This window comes from Ochotona princeps, chromosome 5 (genome assembly GCF_030435755.1).
Source record: "Ochotona princeps isolate mOchPri1 chromosome 5, mOchPri1.hap1, whole genome shotgun sequence".
Taxonomy (NCBI): domain Eukaryota; kingdom Metazoa; phylum Chordata; class Mammalia; order Lagomorpha; family Ochotonidae; genus Ochotona; species Ochotona princeps.
Window position 1 is genome coordinate 20,207,431 of NC_080836.1, and position 26,435 is coordinate 20,233,865.

At 40.3% G+C, this 26,435-nt stretch overlaps 2 protein-coding genes and 1 pseudogene across 12 annotated transcripts in view; 1 reads left to right on the forward strand and 2 right to left on the reverse strand.

Annotated features, from left to right (window-relative positions):
• Window positions 1-15,062, reverse strand: part of ZRANB3 (zinc finger RANBP2-type containing 3) — a 207,633-nt gene extending 192,571 nt beyond the window's left edge. For both annotated transcript variants that reach the window (XM_012928208.2, XM_058664438.1), the window contains exon 1: window positions 14,300-15,062. The gene's annotated coding sequence lies outside the window, so the exon portion shown is untranslated. The remainder of the gene's footprint in view (window positions 1-14,299) is intronic.
• A 140-nt stretch (window positions 15,063-15,202) lies between these two features.
• R3HDM1 (R3H domain containing 1) overlaps window positions 15,203-26,435 on the forward strand; it is a 161,544-nt gene continuing 150,311 nt past the window's right edge. For 7 of the 10 annotated variants that reach the window (XM_058664428.1, XM_004589364.2, XM_058664431.1 and 4 more), the window contains exon 1: window positions 15,222-15,377. The gene's annotated coding sequence lies outside the window, so the exon portion shown is untranslated. Of the gene's footprint in view, window positions 15,378-26,435 lie in introns of all 10 variants that reach the window. The other 3 variants (XM_058664433.1, XM_058664436.1, XM_004589365.4) reach the window with 2 other exon arrangements.
• LOC118757941 (U6 spliceosomal RNA) lies at window positions 26,156-26,251 on the reverse strand (annotated as a pseudogene).

The window sequence follows — 26,435 nt, forward strand, 5'->3', positions numbered from 1 at the left end:
TTTATCTAAGATTATAGTGTGGGTCATTAAAGACTTAGCCAGATATTTAAAAAGTTAAAGAACATAAAAATATGTAATACTATAAGCCCGGTGCAATAGCTCAGTGGCTAAATCCACACCTTCATGTTCCAGGATCCCATATGGGTACCAGTTTGTATCCCAGCTGCTCTGCCTCCCATCCAGCTCCCTGCTTGTGTCCTGGGAAAGCAGTAGAGAATGGCCCAAAAACTAGGAATCCTGCATTCAAATGGGAGGCCTGGAAGAAGTTCCTGGCTCCTGGCTCCTGATTTTAGATCAGTTAAGGGCCAGCAGCTTTATCCACCTGGGGAGTAAACCAGAGAATGGAATATCTTTCTTTCTATCCTTCCTTCTCTCGGTGAATATGATCTGCTCAGCTCTGGCCATTGAGGCCATTTTGGGAGTGAATCATTAGATGGAAGATCTTCCTCTCTGTCTCTCCTCCTCTCTGTATATCTGACTTTGCAATAAAAATGAAATAAATCTTTTAAAAAATTATATTGTAATAATCTCACATAGATTTGACAATATATGTTCAACTATGGCAAAAAAATCAGCTTTGTGACTAACGCTATGTTAATAACAGAAGATTCGAGATTAGTATCCCTTCTAAAATATCAGGAAACTAGTAGTCAGAATAAATTCACTTGTCTCTTAACATGGCATTCACAATGTATTTAGATCAGAGATTTTATCCCCACTCAAAAACAAAACAAGAGTTTTACTGAATATAATCTACAAATATTAGGAAGGACATAAAAACAGAACAATCAATACATTATATAACCTTTGATGACACGTTACTAACATTAGCAAGCAACTATTGCCGACTGTCTAAGACTACTCAATCACTGCAAAATCTAACAGAGCACATTACTTTTAAGCAATTTTCTTAATAAGCGACACATGAAAAAAGACAGAAGGGTTTTTTCAATCTTTACAGTTTTTATGATCATATAAAATTTGATTAAAACTTATTGAATTAATCTTAAATAAATAGTACACTAATATTGAAGAGAACAGCTGTTATGAGCTACCAAGTGGGGTTGCCGTGAGATTCATCTTGGAAACAAGTTAAACGGTCCAGGAAATTGTGTATGTACAAGAGATAAATTTTTCATTTTTTAACCAAGAATTTATTGTAGGGCTTTTAATGCAAAATAGATACAGATAAAATAGAAGAAGCATTATAGGAAAACAGATGAAAAATATCAATTCAAAGAAAACTATTCTAATACAAGCTTAAAAAGGACAGAAGGATTCATAAACACATAAAGTAAAACAGGAAATATATATCATGCATAATAAAGGTTAGTTAATATCACTTTATTACCAAAACAACATATGTGTAGGGCAAAAAATAAGATTTGTAATCATTAGAAAAAACCAGAGAATTTTAAGAAGTCAAAGTGTTTAATTTGTACAACGTCAAACATAGCCTGAAACTGTATAGAAATTAAAGGTTAAAAATAATAGATATCGGGCCCGGCGGCGTGGCCTAGAGGCTAAGGTCCTCGCCTTGAACGCCCTGGGATCCCATATGGGTGCTGGTTCTAATCCCAGCAGCCCCACTTCCCATCCAGCTCCCTGCTTGTGGCCTGGGAAAGCAGTCGAGGATGGCCCAAGGCTTTGGGACCCTGCACCCGCGTGGGAGACTCGGAAGAGGTTCCAGGTTCCCAGCTTCGGATCGGAATAGCACCGGCCGTTGCGGTCACTTAGGGAGTGAATCATCGGATGGAAGATCTTCCTCTCTGTCTCTCTTCCTCTCTGTATATCTGACTTTGTAATAGAATAAACAAATCTTTAAAAACAACAACAAAAAATTAACAATAATAATAGAAATCACAGGAAAATTTGACAGAAACACAGGAAAACAACTACATACATAGCAAAATTTAAAATATTTTAATATATATATATCTCAGTAACTGATTATGCAAGGATGAAAATGATTTGAAGAACATAATAAACCTATTTGGTGAATGATAAAAATATTAATATAATACTCTTATGAAGTCAGTCGAAACTGGGAAGTGAATTACACCACAGGAAGATATGCAAGCTAATCTTGAATACTCATAGGTAAATAAAATATGGGAAAACCAGATATGATAATAAATTAGAAGGCTAAGATATCAAAAGTAAAATGGATTTCTTTCACAAATGCAAGGCTGAACTTTCAATCATCAACAAGCAGCTCCTCCATGTCAGATGGCAATGCAAGGGATCCAAACTAACCCAAGCAACCTTGTAAGGACAAAATCGGAGGATTAAAAATCCTGGTGACAGGGATGTGTGTTGCGGTGTAGCGGTTAAGCTGCCACCTGCAAAACCTCCATGCCACATGGACATTCATGCAAGTTCCCACTGGTTAGCTTCAAATTTAGCTCTAGCTAATGTGTCTGGGAAAGCAACAGCAGTTTCCCGAAAGCTTGGCCTCCTGCAACCCACATGGAAGACTTGTGTGCTTTTCTAGGCTCTCTCGCGCTCTCTCTTTCCTTATCTTTCTTTCTCTCTCTCTCTCTCTCTCTCTCTCTCTGTTTGAGATGTTAAGAAAGCTAATGGCAAAGGAAAAGCATACCGAATTTATTTGTGTTTTTCCTCCCTTTTTTACAAACATGTTTCATTTCTACTTTCTAGTAAAGCTCTAATAAACATGCTTATTTTAAATATTTACAGCAATTATCCTGGGCATGCTGACGGATTCGTGTGTGAGCAGAACCCCAACCAACTCAAGCAATATCCTCACAACATTCTTCTCCACATTGGGGTTTCCAAGTGGACATCAAGTGGACATCTTCCATCCCTGGGTGATAATATAGTTGGGCAGTGGGAGTAGCACCCTCCTTCTCCTCCCCTCCCCTACCTCCACCTAGATACAACACAAAAGGGAAGAAAAGGAAAATTGGAAGCATTTGTCTCACCCAGTGTTCCCTAAGCTTCAACCCTCCCGACCCTGATCAGGGGTCATCATGGGCATACAACCTTATTAATTATGCAAACAACACCAAAAATAATTTTGTAAAAATGTATATTATAAAGAATTTAATGCACTAATTAGCCACTTATCAGAATTTCATTCCTTCACTAACCAAGCAAACACATACCTGAGTATTCATATGTGAAAGGTTTCATGCCACACTCTGGACATGTAATAGTAATTGCAAGTACAGTTGTGAAAAAAATACTATAAGGGATGCCCTAGGTATTAACAGAGCAAGTAAGTGAAACACACTTTTACGAGCTTCAATTCCACACTCACACAGGGGCCTAGGAGCTATTTTTCTCAGTAAATATGTTATGAGAGTTATGAGAAGTTAGCACAGAAGTGCTCATGTGATAAGAGGCAATTCCAAGTTCACGACTAGAAATTCAAACTTGGTTTAAATAAATTGCCGGTTCCTACAAATGGTGAACATGGTTGTTCTACTGGACACTCTCACATTAAAGTACAAGGGTACTAGAAACCACAAACTCATAAAGAAAAACAAATCAGTTGTGATTATATTTTAAAAGGAAATCAATGGAGGGACCTACAAATCTACCCAAATATTTATAAGGCGATAATATACAGTCATGTACTCAGTAACACAAAGTCTTCTTATTTGTTTTTGACTTGGGAATGTGCCTGTCTCACATTTTACCATATGCTATGCCTACATAGTGTATATTCTCCAGTTCTATATTTTCATCTGATATGCTTGTATGTGTAAATCATCAATAAAGTATAAGCCAAAAAAAAAAAAATCAAACCACAATTTGTGGGTAAAACTGGAGTAAATGTTTAATATATAATTTAAAATACAGTAAAAACTAAGGCCAGCTGCAGTGGCCTAGCCACTAAAGTCCTCTCCTTCAATGCACCAGGATCCCATGTGGGCGCTGGTTTTAACCTTGGCAGCCCCACTTCCCATCCAGCTCCCTGCTTGTGGCCTGGGAAAGCAGTCGAGGACGGCCCAAGGCTTTGAGACCCTGCACCCATGTGGGAAATCAGGAAGAGCTCCTGGCTGCTGGTTTTGGATCTGCTCAGCTCTGGCCGTTGTGGTCACTTGGGGAGTGAATCATCGGACGGAAGATCTCCCTCTTTGTCTCTCATCCTCTCTCTCTATATATATCTGACTTTCCAATAAAAATAAATAAATCTTCAAAAAATAAAAATATGGTAAATAATTAAGAAATGAAGCTAAATATTACAAATAACAGATCAACTACAATAAACTAAAGAATTGCATAATATCTTTTAATTGACTTATCAGAGGGACTTTCCAACTGCCATATCTAATATCCAATTACTTTAAAAGCAAGGATGTTACAATCTTTCACTGCAATGACAACTGTTTTCAGGATGACCTCTCTTCACTAGGAAATTCCAGAAAATTTTCTGTAATTCTCAAAACAACCCGGAGTTCTGCTGTCTTCATGTTAGAGACAAGAAAACTGAAGCTGAGAGACATTACATAACAGCAGGTTTGACAGCAACTGGTGATATTAAGTCTGGGACTCAGATGCATCTAGTGTAAAAGCAGGAATTCTTCCCATTTGTAACACCGCCTCTCAAACTCACTCCTTCAACAAATACTTAAGAAGGGCTTATTTATTATGTACCAGCCACTGCAAGATGTCCTGGTATACAAAAATGGGTTTGCACTATTAAAGCCTCAGCTCTGAGTACAGCAGAGGAGGTCTGTGAGAACTGGATACAACAAAATAAAAACATAATTCAGGAAGTGGTTTGAAGGAGATACATATAAAGCACTATACCAAAGTCAGAATGCTTACTATTAAGTAGCATTCAAAGATGGTTTCATATACAGAAAAATATATTTGAAACGTAGCGTAGCTTAGTAAACTACTTTCTTCTGCCTCCTTCATTCTGTTTTGGAGACTGCCACTGTACTTTTATTTCTTAAAAGACTTATTTATTTTATTGGAAAGGCTGATATACAGAGAGGAGGAGAGACAGAGAGGAAGATCTTTCATCCAATGGTTTACTCCACAAGCGGCCACAATGGCCGGAGCTGAGCCAATACAAAGTCAGGAGCCAGGAGCTTCTTCCGGTCTCCCAAGCAGGTGCAGGGTCCCGAGGCTTTGGGGCATCCTTGACTGCTTTCCCAGGTCAAAGGCAGGGAGCTGGATGGGAAGTGGGGCTGCCAGGATTAGAACCAGATTCCATATGGGATCCCGGTGCATTCAAGGCGAGGACTTTGACTGCTATGCTATCACACCAGGCACAACTACTTGAAACTATTAAGAAGAAACAAAGCAAGTGTGAAGATTGCAGATGGAGTATCAGGATAATAAGCATATTCCATAGAAAAAGAAGTCATGTTTGCAGCTCTAGGAAATCCTAAGCAGTTTGGGATAGTTAAACAGTAAGATGCTTGTGACAAAAACAGAAGTAAAAACACTATTAGGTCAGCAAGGTCTTCCCATGCAATAGGACTGGGGCTGACTCAGTCGTGTTATACAATAATCGTCTGTGTGCAGCACTGGCATCACATATGAGTACCATTACAATCCCAGCTGCTCCACGTCCACTCCAACTCCCCACTTACGGCTGGAGAAAGCAACTGATTTTGGCTCAAGTCCTTGGGTCTTTGCACCCACATGGGAGATGCCAAGGAAGTTCCTGGCACCTAGTCTGAGATCCGATCAGCTCTAGCCATTACAGCCATTTGGGGAATGAACAAGTAGATGAAATACCTCTTTCTGTCTTTCCTTTTCTCCATAAAATCTGCCTTCGAAAAAAAAATAAATAAATCTGGGAAAAGTTCGAACCTTATTTTGTAAGGAACTGGAGCCCTTTCTTAGAATTTAATTAGGTGGTTATCTTACAGATTACTATGTTAAGCTTTGGAGAAAGGATGAAGGTACAAGATACAGCACGAAAGATGCAACAAATAAACCAGTAATATAAGTCACTTCAGAATTGCATGGCTGGGACCGGCGGCTAAAGTCCTCACCTTGAATGCGTCGGGATCCCATATGGGCACCAGTTCTAGTCCCGGCAGCTCCACTTCCCATCCAGCTCCCTGCTTGTGGCCTGGAAAGCAGCCGCGGACAGCCCAAAGCATGGGGACCCTGCACCGGCTTGGAAGACCTGGAGGAAGTTCCTGGCTCCTGGCTCCAGATCGGCATAGCACCAGCCGTTGTGGTCACTTGGGGAGTGAATCATGGGACAGAAGATCTTCCTCTCTGTCTCTCCCCCTCTCTATATATCTGACTTATAATGAGAAATAAATACATCTTTTTAAAAAAATAATTGCATGGCTAATAACCTACCTAAAACTTTCGATGTTTCAGACATTGCTAGATTAGAAGTCCAGAACAAAACTTCTCCACGAAACTTGTGTATTTCCTAATTCCGCATTGCATTCATGCAAGCCTCTCAAACTTGCAACCTAGGTCTTACTCTTTATTTCTACCTTTCCCTTTTCCACAAAAATGAATCTACTTATTATTAACTATTCTTGGAACAGACCTCAAATCCATCGGTATTGTTCCAATTCCGTTGCTACCACATATTCCAAGCCATCATGACCTCTTAATTGAAATAATGCAATACATCCTGACTAAACTAAGTCCATATCTCCTTAGTATCAGCTGGATTTTTTTAAGCATTACAAGTAAATTTCTTATCTATTCATCTTAATTTTGTTTGTACCTGCTATAAGAATATAAAGTGGGAAGCTAAATATATTTCCTTTTAATTATTTTACCTCAATATACCAGCAGCTGGTGTCAGCCTGATCTGCAAAAACAATAATCCTAAAAGGCAACACATGCTTCTTATACTTGTTATACATGATAAAACTATAAAGTGTTTTATGTTTATTCAGGAGTTTATATCTCACAAACATCCTTTATACACACACACACACACATATAAAATTTCAGTTATATAGATAAGAACAAGGAACAGATGGGTAGCCAATCTACTCAAACAAATGGCACACCCAGGAAACGAATTAAGGCCCACTGTTTACTACTCTCTGATTATCCATTAGTTACTAATTTCTAATAAAGAAGATACATTCTTTTTTAAGATTTATTTATTTTTTTTTTTTTTACTGGAAAGTCAGATATACAGAGAGGAAGGGAGACAGAAAAGAAGGTCTTAGATCTGTTGATTCATTCCCAAAGCAACTGCAATAGCTGGAGCTGAGCTGATCCGAAGCCAGGAGCCAGGAGCCAGGAACCTCCTTCAGGTCTCCCATGTGGGTGCAGGATCCGAAAGCTTTGGGCCATCTTCGACTGCTTTCCCAGGCCACAAGCAGGGAGCTGGATGGGAAGGGGGGCTGCTGGGATTAGAGCCGGCACCCATATGGGATCCAAGAGTGAGCAAGGCGAGGACCATAGCTGCTAGGCTATCACGCCGGGTCCCAGTATATTCCTAAACAGTAACCATGTTGATTCAACTGTGCAATAAAAAGTGTGTTTAAATAAAGCAGAATGATCCACTGAGCCTCAAACACACTTAAGAAAAAACTGGTATTGTTAACATCAAATGGAATACTTCCTTTCTTTAAAAGAAAGCATTTATTATCTGTATAAATGTCAAACTTGAATTCTGTTCAAAAATGTAAGTGCAGCGACTTTTCACATGACAAAATGGTTCTAAATTTATTTTAATAGAATAAAAGAAAAGTTGAGAATGACAAAAAAAAAAAAAAAGACTGAGAGAAAAAGCAGGAGCACCACTTCACAGTCCAGCTATGAAAACATTCCGAAGATACAGAAACTGAAACACTAGGTCTGGTGCAAGTAAAAGAAAAGATGGAACAATGAAAGACAACAGTCTTTCCAAAATGATAAACAGGATACAACTGACATCTAAATAAGAGGGTAGGGTGACATGAATCAATCATTGAATGTTAAGATACACATCTAAGAGCAAGGCATGGTGGTCTAGCAACAAAAATCCTCACCTTGAATACACCAGGATCCCATAAAAGTGCCAGTTCTGACCCTGGCAGCCCTGCTTCCCATCCAGTTCCCTACTTGTGGCCTGAGAATGCAGTTGAGGACGGCCAAAATCCTTGGGACCCTACACCCACATGGGAGACCTGGAGTGGTATGTGGCTCCTGGTTTCGAGCAGCTCAGCTCCAGCCGTTGCAGCTGCTTCGATGCAGCTCCAGCCATTGTGGCCACTTGGGGAGTGAATCATTGGATAGAAGATCTTCCTCTCTGCCTTTCCTCCTCATTATACATCTAACTTTCAATAAAAATAAATAAATGTTTTAAAAAAATCTGCCTCTAAAATAGGGGGCAATTTCTTAATTTGTTCCTTATGTCAAGGACAATTGTCAATAAAATACAATGTATGAAACATAAGTGTTCAATTATGTATGTCTGTGTTTATGCTAATCTGTGTTGTGGAAGGTATTTCTAAGTACTACAACTAGAAACTGTGAAGGAAAAGACTGATAGATGTGAACAATAAAAACTGATGTTTCCGAGAATCACAATGGCAGGATAGGGCAAGGACATGTTTGAACAGACAGAGAAACATTAGCCAGTATGAAGCCGAGAGGGCACATTCCAGGAAATAGGAGAGGACAGAACGACAGCAGAGGGGCACCTGGAGAATGATGAAACAGGAAAGTAACGGACACGATGGTGTGGTGCTGCAGTGACTGATACCCCAGCAGCATTCAGGGAGTGGTGATCTGAACTCCACCAGCAACAAGGTGGGAAGGGATGTTCACCAGGAGCTCAGGAGGTGAATCTAGACAAAGAAATGCCCATCCTGCTGGTCTGCTTTATTTGACCAGGAGCAAAGACAGAGCTGCAGGTCCCAGACAGAACAGGGCAGATTTCACAGCCCAGTCGGCCTCCTAAAATGGAATTAGGTGCCATTTTGTTTAAGGAGGCAAACGGTATGGAACAATTCTGTGCACACAAGGAGCTGGGAATGAACTAATTTCTGGCTCAGTGAAATATAACAGTGTGGCATCCTACAGGTTCCACTAAGATAAGTCCAGGTAGCCCTCAGACCTAACGGCCAGAAGATTAAGAACTCTAATAGTGGCACATCAGGCATCAATTTGTATACGGTGTGGCAAAGGCTTTAAAATTGCAGGGACAAGAGTGAGCTGTGTATGTACTGAGCTGAGAGCAAACTCAATGAGCACAGTGTATTGCACTAGTCTCACAGGGAAAATAATACTGATTTTAGCATCATATTGGTCAAATTAGGTCTGTGTGGTCTTCAGACCTAACAGCCAACAGGTTCCTGCAAGATCAGCACCACCAACAACCTTGCCATATAGGACACCTAGTGTCTCCCTAAACCTGGGAACTGCTACAACCAGAAGTGGGAGAAAGATTGTACAAAGGTACAATCTCAGCACAGAATCACAGAAGGGGGAAAAGTGATGAGCCAGTAGCTGGGGCTACAGAGAACATGGTGGAAATCTAACATAAGAACCCAGAGCTGGAATTTGCTGAGAAGAGTGGCACAACTGACTGCAACAAAGAACCGTGTAGCAACTGCAATAAGTAAAATTGAACTGTAGACCTATGGGTGATACAGTTTAGAAACCTGCCTCAAGGAGAAGACTCTGCTAACCAGAAGTACAATGACCAACAGCAAAAGAAGAGACAGGGACACAAGGACTATTACTGAAGACTCTACTGCAAAAAAGCAAAACCATTTGCCAACCTCAGAGTTAACTGAGGAAGACATTGAGAAATGGGGGATACAGAATTCAAAACACTTCTTATTAAGTTTCTTATCAACAACGAGGAATTCAAGGAATATGTCACACTTGAATCAAATGAAAGCTGATATATCAGAAATGAAGAATACAGTGGAATAAATTCAAAATACAGTGGAGAAGGCCTTGCACCAGAGTATAGTGGTTAAAGTTCTTGCCCTGAACGCGCCAGGAGCCCATATGGATGCCAATTCTAATCTCAGCAGTCCCACTTCCCATCTAGCTCCTTGCTTGTGGCCTGGGAAAGCAGTCGAGGACGGTCCAAAGCTTTGGGACCTTGCACCTGCATGGGAGACCCGGAGGAAGATCCTGGCTCCTGGTTCCAGGATACTGGCTTCACACTGGCTCAGCTCCAGCCCTTGCGGCTGCTTGTGGAGTGAACCATTGGACGTAAGATCTTCCTCTCTGTCTCTCCTCCTCTGTATATCTGCCTTTCCAAAAAAAAAAAAAAAAAAAAAAAGTACAGTGGAGAGTCTCCAAAATAGAATGAGGGAGACAAAAGAAATAGTTTCAAAAATTGTAAGATATTTCCTGTCACCAGGGGAAAACACAAAGTTGGAAGCAGAGCTGGATCAGGCTTTAAAAAGTACTCAATAATTGAAGCACACCACTAAAAGGCCAAATATAACAATCATGGGAGTCAGAAGGTGCAGAAAGAGAAGCTGGGTTTACAAATGTACTTATTAAAACAATAAGGGAAAAATTCACTAATCTAAAGAAAGAATTGGGAAACAACACCCAGGAGGGCAATACAACTCCCAATAGGCTTGACCAAAAATGATCTTCACCAAGACACATGATAATCAAACTCTACTCAATTGAACATAAGAAAAAGATCCTTGAATGTGCATGCGAAAAAAATCAACTGACATATAAAAGATTACCAATTAAATTCACAGGAGACCTCTCACAGGAAACTCTACAGACCAGAACAGAATGTATTGACATACTCCTGATTCTAAAAGCAAAAGATTGTCGGCCCAGGATAACGTACCTTGCAAAGTTTTCCTTTGTCTTTGAAATAAAATTCTTCTACAGTCAAGAAAAGTTAAAAGAATATGCCTCTTCCATGCCTGTCCTACAAAGGATACTTAAGGATGTTCTCTTGACAGAGAAAAGGAATAGTGCCCACCAAAACCAAAGGCAAATGGGAAGAACATCCCAGTAAAATAACAACAGAAGACTAAATCAATGAACAACTCCTTTGCTAAAATGACAGGACCAAATTGCCACTCATTCACATTAACCCTGAATGTAAATGGCTTAAAATCATCAATAAAACACCACAGATTAGTAGACTGGATTGAAATAACAAAACCTTTCTATTTGTTGCCTACAGGAGACATATCTCACCAACAAAGATCAGCGGAAATCCCATGGCCTACTCACCTGTATCATAAAATCATCATCATCATCATCATTAAAAGTAAAATAAAAAAAAGATTTGATGTTTGCAGCTTAGGATAAAACAGCACTAAAAAGCTAAAAAATGAATAATAAAAGGAAAGTTACGATATAAAAATATATGATGAAGAATAACGTAAGAAGTCATTTTTAAAGTTATAAAATTTCAACTTATTTTTTGATGTTGTTTACATAGTTGACAAGAATGCAGGCCCTTGAGAATCACCTATCAGGGTGGGGAGGGTTGAGGCATGGGGGAAGGTGAGTGGGACAAACGTTTCCAATTTTTTTTCTTTCCTTATCCTTTCTGTATGCGTGGGGGAGGCATATATGCTTGTAAGGGTACACAGTCACTTCTTTAAAATTAGTAAGAGACAATGACATATAGCATTAGGTTACCCAAAAGACACTAAATACTAATGAACAATACACAGACCAAAAACATGCATTGGTTGAACTCAACTAAATAGCAAAGAAAATTAGTGAATGAGTGACCACTTTTTACAGACTTGATAAACAATGGGATGTGGGTGCTCTCAAACCGTTAAAAGTTATCCATTTCCTACAGCTCAACTGGGACACTAGAACTGAGCTCCTAATTCAGGTGCCATTGTAAATGAACATTTGGGAAGCAAAAAAGCAGATAGCGGCCCAGCACGGTGGCCTAGAGGCTAAAGTCCTTGCTTTGAATGCGCTAGGATCCCATATGGGCACAGGTTCTAATCCCAGCAGCCCCCCTTCCCATCCAGCTCCCTGCTTGTGGCCTGGGAAAGCAGTCAAGGATGGCCCAAAGCCTTGGGACCCTGCACCCATACAGGAGACCTGGAGGAGGTTCCAGGTTCCTGGCATCGGATCGGCACGCATCGGCCCGTTGCAGCTCACTTGGGGAGTGAATCATCGGACGGAAGATCTTCCTCTCTGTCTCTCCTCCTCTCTGTATATCTGACTTTGCAATAAAAATAAATGAATATTAAAAAAAAACAGATGGGAGCTCTCTCTACCTCTCTAAAATAAAGTTAGTTTATTCAGATCATTTACTTAAATTTAACTAAATTTTAGATAAATTTCAGTGATAGTGAGTCATATCCACAAACAAGTATTCTGTGAAAACTTTTACAACAGAGTTTGGACAGATTGTATCATACTATTCTGTTGTTGCAAAAGTTTTCACAGCTGGAATTGAAATGAAAAGCAAGACTCATATATAGGACTTCAAATATGGGATTTGGGTATCTACAAAGGTGGCTGAAGTACTGTCCCTAAACTCAAATTCCTTTCCTATCTATTTTTAAATACTGAGTCTGTATTATGCACTTGGGAAAATTTAAAAGCTTAGGAGAGACTGCCACTACTGCTTCCAGAATCCTGCTATGGAGTATTAACATTCCTCCCTCATTACCTGTCTTGCACAAACTAAAAACTAGCAAATATAAGAGGCAGGATGAGCTGTGTAGTTATGAGTTCAGGAATCAAACAGCACTGGATATCAATTTTAGCTCCAAACTTTACCTGATGATGGGCCTCAGGTCTTAAAGAATTATCATACTGGGCCCTAAATTTTGTCAAAGTTAAAACAATATTTAGATAAAAAAGCACTTTATGCACAAGGCATCATTCCCAGATTGGAGGAAACATCCAATGAGAGTTATCCTTCCTATTTTAAATTTTATTTTCATTTTATTCAGAAAGCAAAGAGGAAGCGCTCATCCATCCACTGATTCACTCCCCAAATGCCTAAAGCAGCTGGTGTTAATTCAGACAAATCCAGGAGCCTAGGACTCAATCTGTGTCTTCCAGTGTGTGGTAGATGAGTGTATTTTGGGCATCACTTGCTGCAAGAAATTGGACTGGAAGTGGATGAGCCAGAATAGTTCCCATTATCATCAGTATTGAAAAACAATAAAATATAACTGAGCATATATACTAGACTATACCACAAAATCACCATGGAAAATCCCAACTTCATTTAAAAGCAAAAGACTATGCTTTGCTGCTTACATCCACAAATTCATCTGGTTGGAAGGTATCACTACACTCCAATATACGAAAACTGCACTACAAAATTTGTCTTTTACTTGACAAATAAATCACAATCACACAATACTGGCACAAACTTAGTACTTCAGTTAAACAAAAAATAATAAGGAAAGAAAAACACATTGAGTCAAAGATAAAAAGCAAAGATACCAAATAAACACACCAAGCATTACCAATGAAGCCTTAATTGAATTTAGTGAAACAGCTGAGGAAGAATCAACATTACCAGTAATTTGGCTTAGCCATCCTCGTCCTTACAATGGCTTCTACACAAGGATTCCGTCTTTTTTTTTTTTTTAATCATTGCTCTACCCCAACCTCTGGATTAATGCTTAACACAATGTTACAGTTCCATAAACACAACAACATTTATAAGAGAAATATAGAACTGTAGGGAAATAGGTTAGAATGTATCTGAGAGTTTCCAAAATGATGGCAGAGTTTACCAGAATGAAGGGTATCAGGTTTGGGGAAGCTCTCTGCTGATAACTCAGTCTCTTTTATTCAATGAGGTTCCTTGCGAACCTCAGAAGCAATGATCAACATTATATCTATATGGTCAATTTGGCATTGTGAAGATGTCAAAAACAAGACCCTGATAGGCTGCAATGATTAGGAAATCTTTTTTATGACACCTTTATTCATCCGGCATCTTACAGTTGCGCTCTGTAGCCCCTTGTTGGATGCCTGCATGACTCAAAGAGAGGAATGGTGATAGAACCAATCTTAATGAGTAATCCTGAGCCTGGCTGAGGCTCTCCTTCAGAGCTAACTTGGAAACGTGTTTGCAGAAGTGGGAGGAGTTAGCTCAGAATTATCCGAGTCCATTCATTCGGCCAAACGGACCAAAAACCACATTCACCCATGGGAGATAAAGAAAATAGCGGCACCCTCCACAAATACATGGCGGTAGGACCCATCCTGTAGTGAGCAGGGCAAGAACCAAAATCACTCTGACCCGCTAAACTGAAACGCAGCGGTGCAGGATAGCCATGAGCGGCTGAGCAACGCTCCCTGGACATTCCACCCGCAGTGTCCTAAAACTCCTCTAAGTTTTGTCCAACTTCTTATTCCCCACACGAGAAACTAACGACTTGCCCGACACGCCAGAGGTCCACACCTGGTGTTATTCGTTGCAAAATCCTCAACTCCCGCCAACAGGTTTGGGATGTATCCGCCCGAAAACGGAAGTGACGTTCAAAGGGAATGACCTGAAAGTAAATGATTTCAAATACCTACAGTCTGAGCTTCTCACGATGTTGCGATACATCTCTCCTCTCGGTGAGGATGGAGAAAAGGATTCAATACAAACTTGGAACCACTCATGTTCCGCACCAATCTCCGAGTCTCCCAAATGTTTTGTCTCATTGGCCAAAGGAGGCGGCTTAGGTGCTTCGCAGAAACTACAATTCCCGTCAGGCAGCGCATGCAAGCGGTTCAAAGGGTATGAGTGTGAGCAGAGCATCTTGGGAATTGTAGTCACGTTTGGGCTAAAAAGAGCAGTCCATCCCGCCCTCTGCCATTGAGGCTGTGAAGACCAGGCGTTCAGTTTGGAGCCCGTTACAGCTCAAGAGAGGAGCCAAAACCTCACTTGTCTTCACATGGAGAATAAAAATTTTCCTTTATTCTTACAAGGCAGCATAAGCACTAGTTGAAGCAATATCGCCTTTGAAAAAAATAGTACGTAAAGGTCAGTAAACACTCCCGGAACTACCTCTCCTCAGACTTCCAACTCGTGGGAAAAGGTGGCTCTTTTACAAGTGGGCAAAATGGCTGTCGTCCTAGTTTTGTCATTGGTTGGCCTTTGCGTCCATCAAGGGCGGTTGCTTGCCACCGATTGGTTGTTTTTCCCTTGAGGGTGGAGGAAGACTTGGCACGGCTCTCTCGCGGCCCGGGAGGAGATAAAGGGGGTGGAGCGAGAGCATTGATTTCAAGGCTGATTGGACGTTCTCCACGTCACTTCGTGCCTGTACAGCCTACTGATTAGTCGATTGCCCCTCAACGAGAACGAAGAGGCGGGGCCGGTCGTGGTGGGAAGGGGCGGGATTCAGCCAGCCGCGGCTGCCGCTGGAGCCGGTGTCCGGGCTGGTGATGGGGTTAATTCCCTTTCGTAAGACTCTGACTCGCACCCACCCAGCCCCGCCGTCGCCCCGCCGCGCCGCGCTCCAACCGCCTCCTCCTCCTCCTCAGTAACGCGGGTAAGAGATGCCCTCCCCTCCCCCCACCGGCAGCTCCCCGGGAATAACGCGCCTCGCTCCCCTCCCCCGCCCGCCAACCGGTAGCGCTAACGGAGAAGGAGGCAGACAGGGGAGAGATGTGGTGTGTGAGAAGGTGGCCTGGCCGGCCCGGGCCGTGAGCGCTCGGGCCAGGGTCCCGCCGACATCCTGAGGTGCCAGTCCGCCCGGGAGCTCGAGTTGGGAGGGCAGCCGGGCTCGCCCGGCCCCAGCGCGGCGACTGCAGGCGCAGCCTGTCCCCGCCTGGTGCGCCCACCGCCGCCACCCGGGGCCATGTGAAAAGCAAAGCCCCTCGAGGCCTAAAGCCGAGGAGGCAGGGGAAAGGTTTCCGCGGCCCCGCCGTGGCTGCCGCTGCTCTCGAAGCCCCAGGGACTGGGGAGCCCGCCGCCGCAGGCCTGCCAGGAGCGGGTGCCGTGCGTGGTTCCGCGCCCGGGGACTCGACGCGGGTGTTCGCGCCCGCCCGGCCCGCCCCAGGCGGCCGCACCCCTGGCCTCGGACCGGGAGAAATTGGTTTTTTGTTGTTGGTTTTTTTTCCTCTCGAGGAAATCGGACAATGACTGGCTGGTGAAATGTAGATATATCTTTTCTGTGGTACTCGAAAAAGCTTTAATGGGAATACATACACACACACACACACACATATACATACATATATAATTTTTTTTTCACAGAAGTTGAATGACTGTCCCTGCTAGGGTCTCTGGGGAACCGTGATACACACTTTACAATTTATGAGCTTTCAGGCAGACATCCACCACCCCCAACCGTCACCACCCCGGATTCCTTCCTGAAGTTTTGTTTTTGTTTTCTACATGTGGCAATCAGGTGCAAAAGAGTACCTCTGTTCTTCGAACTTGGCATGTTACAAAGCAATCTTAGGTTGTTGAGACTGCCGTAAACCCAGGTATAATTGTTCCTGAGGTAGCAGCTCAACTAAGAGATGGAGAGGTGTTTTCCAAAATAGGATGGCTTAGTAAATAAATAGCAAGTGGTTTTTCCAGTACCACTTCGTGGAAACATAACACACCAGAGTGCCTTTAGCTTAAATGTCATTGATTCCAAGAGCTTTGGAGTGATGGAAAAGTTCAAGTCAAACTGCAGGTCCACCCATTTATGATACTTGAAACAAGGTTCATGAAATATTTAGTAAGATGCCATTTTGATAAGAATACTTAAACCTGCCTCGGTTTTTGAAAATATGACATTTAAGGGATATCCTGTTATGCTTTCTTCAGTTCTTCATTGAGCACTTATTTAAAAAATCACCTCCTTAGCTTTTTTTTGGGGGGGGGGGAGGGTTGTCCTGGGGGAATGTGTCCTTAAACAATGGATTCTGTAATCTCTGGTAGACAGGACTGTAATCAGATAAAATCCAAGGCCCATCTCTGAGGCCTACTTGTTATCAGCATAAACTTGGGTTATGAAGAATCTGAGCTTTAACCAAGTGTTTGGCCAGTTCATTTAGGAGCTGAGATGACTGTTAGGGCTTAATGAGTTTCCCTATCGTGCAATTAGTACACCTAGATACAGTATTGGTATAGATTTATAGAATCAGAATATGGCCAGAATTTAGGTAGATGGTGTGTAGGGTTTTTTTTTTTAATGAAGCATACAACTTTGAAAGTTCAGTGGCTTCAGTTATCCGTAAAGTACCCCAGCATAGGTCACTCAGCCTAATATTTTCTGTAACTCAGTTATTTGATTGTACAGTTGGTATTTTCAAATCTCATGTGTGTTTTGTGTACAGATGGAGTCTTGATAAAAATGTAGGAGGCCTCTATGTCCTCTGGCTATCTTTGCTACCACTGTGTGAGCCTCAATTTGTTTTCTTCATCTATGAAATGGGAATGATGCCTGAATTGTGGAGTTGTGAGGAATAAAGATTTAATGCCATTAGCCTTGTACCTGACACACAGTTTGTGTGATTAAATATTGACTGTTGTTTTCATGCATATTTGGAGAGATTTGTTGTTCATATGTGCACGATATTGGTGCTGCCTCACATTTGTTATTGTGAAAATGACTAGGAATCTTAATTTATAGAGTAATGGTTCAAGTAGGTACAGTTTGCAACTAGCCACAAAGTAGATGAGAAATTGGTCATCAGGTATGAAAGAGTGCTTTATCTTAGACATTTTCTTGCCTTTAACTCAAAATGCGCATCTTTGTGGAATGTGTCTTAAGTGGAATGTTACTGTACTCCATGTTATAGTAATGACCCTTGGACTCTAATACAGAGTTAAGATAAAGGAAGGCATTTTGTTTCATATGCACATTTACTGACTGCAGTTTCCTTGCTGTTCTTTTAAATTCTCATTATTTACACATATTTGGGTTTTTCTTTTCTGTTAAGTATCCCAAATAGGCTGTTCTTTGTATTTCTCTGGTAGTACCTGAAAATATCCTGGAGCTTTTTATACAGCATCAGTATTCTCACAATTTGTAAAACTACACTTAAGAGTCATATGTAAAGGATTTTGTTATGAAATCTTTGATGAGTATATTTTGTCAAGGTTCAGGGCAGCTGCACCTGAGGTGGAAAATGAGCTGAGGAAAATAATGTTACAGTGGGCCTCTTCAGTTATTGAGACCAATACAATCAAATGTTCCTCCAGGGAGCCATTACCTGGCTGCAGCGAAAATTGAAGTAAAAATGTTCAAATATTGTAGAAAAGATATACCTTGCCAAGTAGTAAGAGGTTTTTCTTAACAGCCACTTTACTTTTTTTCCTTTTTTTAAAGATTTATTTATTTGTATTGGAAAGTCAGATTTACAGAGAAAAGGAGAGACAGAGTAGGATCTTCCATCCGTTGGTTCACTCCCCAAGTGGCTGTGATGGCAGCTGATCCACATTCAGGAACCAGGAGTTTCTTTTGGGTCTCCCATCCTCCACAGCTTTCCCAGGCCACAAGCAGGGAAAGTGGAGCTGCTAGAATACGAACTGGTACCCACATTGGATCCTGGTGCATACAAGGCAAGAACTTTAGCATTATGCTGCTGTGCCAGGTCCAGCTTTATTTTGCCCAGTTGAGTTAAGGTTAACTTTTAATTGCTCAAAAATGAAGAAATAGCGAGAATTGTTAATTCCTGAAAATCTTTTAATAAGAAATACTTAAGGCTTGATGTGTTTGTCATTTTGACTGTTAAATTTTTCATATTATACATTTGTCAGAAAATGTGTTTCAAAAACATGTGTTACAAATGACAATGAAATTTTCAAATAGCTGATGGAACACCAACCACAGAATCAGTACTCCACAATCGCATCTGATACAGATATGTTAATGTATCACTTATAACTTAACTACATTGAAATGACTGCTGTAAAAAGAAGTGTCTTTTTTTATGTAATAATTTTTCAAGTGTTAAATTGCCTTCTACTTGGTCACTGGAATATTCCACAGTCTTCACTAATAATGCAGATATACAAAGAATAAATTCTATAGTTAAACAAAACTTTAGAAGTTGAGTTCTCTACTAAATAAGGAAATGTTATACTGGCATAATTATATAATTCCATACCTGGTCTATTGAATGTGTATGTATCTTTCCCAAAACTTAATTAGTCATTGCCTGAAGGTTGAACATATCGGTTAATCCGGATTGAAATAACTGAGCAGTAAAGTCAGTTAAAGCTCACTTTCTACCTTGTTTTCTAATAATTTAGCTTTTTTCCTTGAGATTTTTCTCTCAATTTTTTTTCACATGTTACTTGTTCTTCATCTTTACACAGTTATGAAATTTTTTATTGAATTTTAAAAGCTTGATTGTTATCCTCTCTTTTTTCAAGATTTATATATTTTTATTGGGAAGGTAGATTTACAGCGAAAAGACAAAACAGAGGAGGAAAGGTCTTCCATCTGCTAGTTCACTCCCTAAATGGCTGCGATGGCCAGAGCTGAGCCCATGTGAAGCCAAGAGCTGCTTATGGGTCTCCGCGTGGGTTCAGGGTCCTAAGCCGTGGGCCACCTTCCGCTGCGCTCCTCAGCCACAAGCAGGGGTTGGATGGGAAGTGGAGCAATTGGGATATGAACCTGTGCCGATAGGGGATATCTGCACTTGGAGGTGGAGGGTTAGACAGTTGAGCTATGGTGCTGGGCCCAGTTTTTCTCTCTTTGCCTTGTGAATTATATATTTGTAATTTTTCCTTAATTTTTACTGGTAGTCTCACTTCTCTCATCAAATTATAAAGATTTTAAGCCTTATTTCAATACTAGATTATATAACATGTTTAAATTATAGCTCCTAGAATTTATTTGGCTAATGTTTTCATGTACAAATCTGTTATTACTTCCTTTCAAAAGAAATTCAGTAAAGAAAATAATCCATTTATATATTTATTCTTGACCCTTTCTCTTGAAAGGCAATAATTTGATATTGTTTGATATTGGGGTTTAAAATACTGTAATTTGACTTCTCTCAACTCAGACAAATGACAGAAATTACATTTGTGGACCAGATGTACAATTAACTTCACTAGTCTATCTTCTGCTTGAAGAATTCCAAAACTAAAGTAAAATATCACCTTATAATCGAATATAGAAGTTTTACTGTGGATTTGCCTTGCTGCCTTGGACCTCATTGCTCAAGGATGCTCTGAATTGGGGAAAAAAGAAAGAAAGGAAGGAAAAGGAAAAAAAAGGAGTTTAACATGCTATCCAAAATTCTGTACCTGAATGCAAGATAATTCTATACCTGAATGTATGAGGTCCTTGTATTAATGGACCCTAATTTTAGAAGTTTCCTGGGAAAGATATTTACTTACTACAGCATTACTATTTTTAGAAACCTGTATCTGATTTTTTCCCTTCTCTTTCTGTTCTACTCCAAGCAACGAAAATATTTTCTACTCTGGAATAGTTACATGTGACACATCAGTGTTGTACAGAATGGTAAAAAGGAAACACAGTAACCTGAAAGAGACCCCCCTATACATACAACCTGAGTTTAAAAAATAGAACTGCCAAAGACTAGGTCTTATTTACATTTACATTCTCCATTATGGTGGGGAACAGTGAATGTTGATAATTAGGCCTGGAATTGTTGGAAGAGAATGAGTATGAAGGTTACAAGATAACTTGTAATGAAATAGTACTGTATGTTAATTGAGGCTGCTACAAAATCTGCATTTTACAAAATTAATTAGAACTGCACGCTATAAAACCGAAATAATGTCAGTAAGGTTGTAGATTTTATCAGTTGATTTCCTAATTTTATTATTGAACTAGTTGATGTTATCACTGGGGGAAATTAGATGAAGGGTTCTGGGACCTGCATTACTATTTTGTGCAACTTCCTGTGAATCTACATTTGAAAATTATCATCATATTACGAAGAATACCATTCATATATATATGTTCCTGGTTAGTTGAGGAGGGAAATGTCTGGCACACAGACCATGTAAGGCCCGCAAAATTATTTGTTCTGGCTCTGTCTGGGCAACCACAAGCAGGACTTGAAGTAAATCTATAACAGGCTGATGTTTAAGTTGATAGTTTTGTGTAACCTGCAGATGACATTATAGATATTAAAATGATCCTTAGAAAAAAGTTTCCCCTACCCCTAGTATATAACATTGGCAGTAAAGGTACCTGTTATAAACAGCTGTTCTTTGCAGAAACCTACAATTTATATGTATTATTTTTACTGATCCATGTTCACATGTATCTGCTAAACCACACTCACCTATATGCCTCTATATCAAACATCCAGGATAAAGTTTCCACTTGTACTTTGTGTATCTTGTTTTCCTAAATGTCTATGCTTTGCTCATTCTCCTTTTGTTAAAGCTTGCTTCTCTTTTATTTGCCAATTGCTCTTCAAAATAAACTAGAAATAATCTGGTATTACTCATCGTGTTGCTCATTGTTTGCTTGCCATAGAATCATTTGGTCAAGAGGTGTTGTGTTATTCAAATAGGTAATTAACATTTTAAGCTTTTTAACTGCAGAATGGGATAAAATATGTTCACATAACAGCATGTCGAGTACAAGACCAGCAGATAAGAACTAATTTGAGGGAAGAGGGCAGTATGTATATGCTTGTTAAATTACTGTGTGGTTATTGTATGACTAACCACATTACCTTCCTTTAAATATTTGAGAGACAAAGCTCCCATATGTAGGTTCACTCTCACAAGTGTTTGTGACATCGTTATCTATTCTAAGGTCAAAGAAATAAATGGGCACTCAATCCAGATCTCCCACAAGAGTGGTCGAGGGTCAGGAGGATGGTAAGAACCCACTTGCTTGAGTCAGGAGCCAGGGAGAACCAGGTACTTAGCCTTGTTTAATCACTAGGCCAAATGCCCACCTGACCTTAAGGCTTTTAATACGTGAATATTAATTGTGTTGAAGCAATGGAAGAATGTAAGGTGTAAAATGGTAGTATAGAAAATGTTTCTCATACTGTGTAATGTCAGATATATATCCCTGAGCCATTTTAATTGTGTATGGTGTTTATGGAAAGAGGGCACTCATTTATTTTATGTGTGGATGTCCAGTTTTTATCTTCAGAATCATTTTTTGAAAAGGTTGTTACTTTCCCGTTGACTTTTCTTGGCATTGTGATGGAAAATTGGTTGACTAAAAAATGTGGGTGGTTATTTCTGATCTCAAAATTCTGTTCTGTTGATTTATATCTTTGTATGCTGTTTCATTATTTGCTTCTTAGCAAGCTTTCAAGTTGGGATGCGTGAGTCCCTCAGCTCATCCTTTTCAAGCTTATTTTGGCTATTCTGAGACCCTTTTGTTTCCCTGTGTAGGTTAGGATAAGTTTGCAGTTTCTTTGAAGAAACCAGTTTGTTTGATAGGGATTATGTCAGATATTTAGTTTGGTAGGATAATGTTACCATTTTAACAAATTGAATAAATTGGCTAATGATTTTTTTTACGAAGAGTCATAAACCCATTGAGTGTTAAATTCCATATATTTTTAAAATATTTAATTATTTTCATTAGAAAGTCAGATATGCAGAGAGGTGGAGAGATGGAGAGAAAGATGTTTCCTCTTCTGACTCACTCCCCAAGTGGCCGAAATGGCTGGAGCTGTGCCATTTCGTAGCCAGGAGTCTCTTCTGGGTCTCCCACGCAGGTGCAGGGTCCTAAGGCTTTGGGCCGTCCTCGACTGCTTTCCCAGGCCACCAGCAGGGAGCTGCAAGGGAATTGGGACTGCTGGGACTAGAACCAGCACCCATATGGGATCCCGGGACATGCAAGGTGAGGACTTTAGCAACTAGGCTACCACTCTGGGCCCTAAATTCAATATTCTAAAAGAAATAAAGTTAAAATAATGAGTAAGGCGTCACTTAAATATTTAAATGTCCTCAGTGTCAGACTTATGTTAAGATGGCTAGGTTTTCGTAGCTGCTTTAGCACTCTGATTATACGTGGTTTTGGTTGCAGTAAGGCAATGTAGCTGCATTTAGTGAAATGAAAAGGAGAGAACTTAAGGGATTCTTTGAAGGACTCTTGGTGACCTCACATTGGTCCTCTGTCCTCATTTAAGAATCAATGTTCAAATGGAAAAAAAATGCACAGTATGTTTGTAAACTCAAAAATCTGTTTAAACTACCATGTAACTGGGCCCGGCGGCGTGGCCTAGCAGCTAAAGTCCTCACCTTGAAAGCCCTGGGATCCCATATGGGCACCGGTTCTAATCCCAGCAGCTCTACTTCCCATCCAGCTCCCTGCTTGTGTCCTGGGAAAGCAGTCGAGGACAGCCCAAAGCTTTGGGACCCTGCACCCATGTGGGAGACCCGGAAGAGGTTCCAGGTTCCCAGCTTCGGATTGGCGCGCACCAGCCCGTTGCGGCTCACTTGGGGAGTGAAACATCAGGTGGAAGATCTTCCTCTCTGTCTCTCCTCCTCTCTGTATATCCGGCTTTCCAATAATAATAAATCTTAAAAAAAAGAAAACTACCATGTAACTGACATGAGTGACATGATTTTTGAATTGGTTACTTCGTCTCTTGAATTATTTCATCTTAATCTGTTAAGTGGGAGTAATTAACAGCTCATTTTAGAATTTGTAGAAGGAAGATCTAAAGTAAACCTGTAAAGGTTTTAGTATATAGAAACCACTAAGGAAAATATGATATTTGTTTATCCTTGCTGACTTTTTTATATAGGAACAACTAATTTTTTTTTTCCAGCGATAAGTTTACAGATCACAACATGATAACCACCACATAAATTATATTCATTGTAATAGTATTTCCTTAAGAGCCAAAAGTCATATAAATTTTCATGATTAGTCTTCTGAAATACAAATATTATGAATGCGTAAAGGAAAGGGCCAAGAAAAAAGGAAAAACAATCTCAGAAATGGGCAAGTAAAATTAGTGCCTCCTTTAAAACATTTTTTTTACTCACCACAGTGTATCTGTTCACTTGAAGAATGGAGAAAGTTACAAAATTTCTGACTTAAATTAGAGAATTTTGCTTTGGTTTGCATTTTCCATACTTTTTTTGTTTAACATTTTATCATTTTATTTCATTGGAAAGGCAAATTTACAGAGAGGAGACACAGAGAGAAAGATTTTCAATTCATTAGTTCACTCCACAGATGGCCACAGTGACCAGAGCTGAGCCAATCTGGAGCTAGGAGCCAGTCTTCTAGGTCTCACTCTTGCATGTAGGGTCCCAAGGCTTTGGGCCAACCACCACTGCTTTTCCAGACCACATGCAGGGAGCTGGGTGGCAAGTGGAACAGCTTGGACACAAACCTAGTGCCCATATGGGATGCCAGTGTTTGCAGGTGCAGGATTGGCTAGTTGGACCATTGCACCAGCCCCTGCTTTTTTCGTATAAAATAGGAATATATCAAGTCCTTAATGATTCACCAAATACGGACCAAATCAGTTATACAGCTCTAAAGTGGACTAGTGTTGTCATAGCAGGTAAACTCCATTTGTTTCCATCCAAGGTGCTACAGTTGTGATCCAGTTACTTGATAATTAATTGCCTGGGATAAGTGGTGGAAGCTGAAGCAATCCTTGGATACTTACCACCATTAGTCTTGCTCAGCGCTGGCTGTTGTGGCTACTTGCAGAGTGAGCCAGCAGATGGAGAATCTTTGTCTCCCTTTCTGTGACTCTGACTTCAAATAAATAACAAAAAATAAATAGACTCTGCATCATTACAGGAATAACTGAGTTCATATGTAAAGCTAACATGATATAATTATTTTTTAAAGGAAAGACGTGGTGAATTTGCTTAGCATCCATTCAGTATATATTAAAATCATATAGTTTCTTATTTGGCTATTTAATACAGAGAACCCTTGCCTTTGTGAATCTTATTTTGTAGTGAATGAGACAAAGAAATTGTGTGTTGCTGTGTGAGAAATATGAGAAATTATTGTAATGTAGAAGAAACAGGTTGAAAGATTAGAGACAGGTGGAATAGAACATAAGGCCTGTTTGAGTTATTTATTGATTTCTTTATATGAGAGAGGAAGAAATAGGGAAAGACAGACTGAGCACGCACATCTGCTGATTTACTCCCCCCAAATACCGACAAGGACCAGGTCGGTGTTGAGCCAAGGTTTGAAGCCAGAAACTGAACCCAACTCCTGCTGCCTAGGCTATCATTGTTACCTCTCAGAATTTACTTTAAGCAGGAGCCACAGATGTGGATATGAACCCTGAAGTCCTACATGTAAGACAGACATCTTAACTGTTGCACTAAATGCCAACCCCGGGGCCTGATTTTTTTTTTTTAATAATTTTTATATTTATTTTATTTATTTGAGAAACTGACACAGAGATCTTCCCTTTGCTGGTTCACTCCCCAGATGCCCACAGCAGTTAGAACTAGGCCAGGCTGAAGCTAGGAGTGAGAAGTTTGATTCTGACCTCCCACGTGCTTAACAGGAACCCATGTACTGGAGCAGTAGGTACTGCCTCCCAGGGTGCACAAGTCAGGAAACTCGATTAGAAGCAGAAATGGAACTCAAACCCAAGGAATCCAGTGTTGCTTGTAAGCATTCCCTGTGATGTCTTAATCTGTCTGAAGTATTTCTTTTAGCCAGAGTAGTCAGCAAAAAACATCTGTTGGTGAGCAAACACCTGAATGAAAAAAAGTAAGACATGGCATAGATAAGGGAAGAACCTTATCGCCGGAACAATGCTGGAAAGGCCAAGGGATGGGACAAATTATGCAGGTGGAAGTCAGCTTGTTTGCAGAGTTTGGCATTGTTCAGCTGAGGATAGGATTTCAAGGAACAACTGCATCCAGTTTGTAGTAGTATCTTTGAGATGGTTGTTGGCTAATATGTTACTTCCGCATGAGAGACTCTTCATCCCAAAAGTTAACTTTTAGGGGACACTTGGAAAGTCTAGGCCCAAATCGTGAATTGCCGCAAATCAAGGAATTTCTGTTTCTGAAAGATACTAAGCTTTGGTTTTTTTTGTTTAATTACCTGCAGTTTTATAGAATGCCAAATCTTTGGGTTGAAAGGTGGCTTTTCCCTAGTTGCCTGCTTGTGTTTGCCTTTTTCCAGTGGTTATAAGAATGGAAGAAGGGGAGGTATTTAGTTTATGCCTTTTGAATAAACTCGTGTGCATGTCTGACATTATACAGAAATTGTCCAAAGTCTCAGCCTTTCCTTGAACTTTTCTGCCATCAAAAGCCATTGCTAAGGGGTCCTTTATCTCTATACTGTATGTTTCATATTCTTCAGATAGCTACAAAATGTTGTCTTATTCTCTTTTTGTTCTTTTCTCTCCCTCCTTATTTATTTTTAATATGGAATGCTTCATGAATTTGCTTGTCATCCTTGTGCAGGGACCATCCTCATCATTGCAATTTTAATATATGTGCTGTGGAAGCGAGTACTCCCCCCCTCCTTGATGTAGAGAAGGAAGCTAAAAGCTGAGAGAGAGAAAATTCAGCTGGTCTCAGTCAAAGTGAGATGTTGCTATAATACTGCAGCAGTATCGTTGTCACCTGTCCCCCTGTTACTTTTTCCTGGACCCTCTTCCCTTCAGTTAGAGAATGGAAACTAAGGTGTGGATAAGGA